This window comes from Ursus americanus, chromosome 19 (genome assembly GCF_024610735.1).
Source record: "Ursus americanus isolate L20-20 chromosome 19, mUrsAme1.1.p, whole genome shotgun sequence".
Lineage (NCBI taxonomy): Eukaryota > Metazoa > Chordata > Mammalia > Carnivora > Ursidae > Ursus > Ursus americanus.
The window spans coordinates 41,563,305-41,565,153 of record NC_142145.1 but is presented as its reverse complement, the minus strand read 5'-3'; the positions used below and the strand labels follow the sequence as shown (position 1 = coordinate 41,565,153).

Below are 1,849 nucleotides of genomic sequence, written 5' to 3'. Positions count from 1 at the left end.
AACTGTAGTAAATTAACTATTTTAACTGTAGTAAATCTTCCAGTTAACTTTTTACTGATAATGGATCAGAAGAGAGATTTTTTGAGGCCTTTATACATCACAAATGTTATTGTTCATCCTTCACAAGTGACTAGCAGTCTGCATAGAAAATTCTAATTTGAGATCATTTTCCCTTACAATTTTAAAGGCATTACACATTGCTATAGGTAACAGTGATTTGGATATAAAGCCCATGGGAATTCTGTATCCTGATCCTTTATTGGTTACCTGTTTCCTCTCACTTTCTCTCTTTCTTTTCTTTTCTTTTTTTTTTTTTGAAGACAAATCAAAGTTTATTGTACAAAATTAAGGCTTTCATATTTCATAGTTCACTAATGCAAAACAAAGACTTGGTATTGTTTTAAACCATTCACAAAAATTTAACCTCTCCCTCACCCCCAATTAGTAAAATGGCCCAACCAAATGTTATCGAAACAAACAGTATAAATAACACCAACTCCTATAAAGACCACTATCTCGAATGTGATTTCTTGGCATAGCTGATCTTCATGGCGTGGTATGGTGTGATTTTAAATTCCTGCAAAGCATCTCAGCAACTCCAGCCTGTTGATCATTTTCAAATTCCATGAAAGCAATGTCATGCCTCCAGGTACCAAAAGGACTTCCTTGAAACCAGGAAACTGATTACACAGCATGGATCACATCATCTCATTAGTCTCTTCTGAGAAAATATTAAGGAATAAAATACAGTGTGGAGCGTAACCAGGGACCTAAGGATCTGGTGTTCAATTTCCTTGGGTATTTGCTGCATTTGGTGTTTCTTGATCAGGCTTTTTGTGTGAAGTTGTTGCAGAGAGTTCTACAGTTTTCGCTTTTTTCTTTCCCTTGTACTTTTTCAGCAGAAGTGCCACGGACTTTAGATATTGTAACAGAATCTGGATTTTCATTCGTTTACCATAAAATGGAAATCCTTGTAACTGTCTGAAGGCATTTGTGGGTGATGCCAGTTCCTTAAAAATAACAAAGTCTTACCCCCTCATATTCACAGCCTTCAAAGCTACAATATCTACCACGTGGCCAAATTGAGAAAACAGGGCTTCTAGGGAGCTCACCAATTCTTCTTTTTTAATTTTGTCATTCATATTGTTGATATCAATTATATGATTTGGTCTGATATCCATATTTTGGATTCAAATGTTCAAATAGCCTGAAGCCCATGGTGGTCCCTCAAAAACTGAAATCCCCTCTTCTTCTTTTTTTTAAAGATTTTATTTATTTATTTGACAGAGATAGAGACAGTCGGCGAGAGAGGGAACACAAGCAGGGGGAGCGGGAGAGGAAGAAGCAGGCTCACAGCGGAGGAGCCCGATGTGGGGCTCGATCCCATAACGCCGGGATCACGCCCTGAGCCGAAGGCAGACGCCCAACCACTGTGCCACCCAGGCACCCCCCCTCTTCACTTTCTTAAGGCCATTAAGATCTTTATTTTATTCCAGAGATTCTAAAATCAAGTTATACCATCACCTAACTGTGAGTCTCTTTTCATTCATTTTGTTGCCTTCTTGGTGGAGACTTTTCATTCTGAGATTCCACATTCTTCGGCTTGATGAGATTGCATGAATTAGTTCTGTGCCAATTTTCCCCTGTCCCATTTCTCTTTTCTGAACTTTCAAACCCCGGGCTGATCCTTTATTTATTTTTTTTTTTACTTAAATTTTTTTTTCATCTTTTGTGTTTTTGCACTTTCTGGCAGGTTTCCTCAATTTTGTCCTCTGGTCCTTAGAGTTCCAGTAAACTAATCCTAATTCATGTTTTCCTTATTTCTTTCCTTGACTCAGATCATTCCTCT

At 37.9% G+C, this 1,849-nt stretch overlaps 1 pseudogene; it reads right to left on the bottom strand.

The window, feature by feature from the left end:
• Positions 1 to 511: 511 nt before the first annotated feature.
• Positions 512 to 1,181, bottom strand: LOC123782016 (U2 small nuclear ribonucleoprotein B'' pseudogene; annotated as a pseudogene).
• Positions 1,182 to 1,849: the final 668 nt, after the last annotated feature.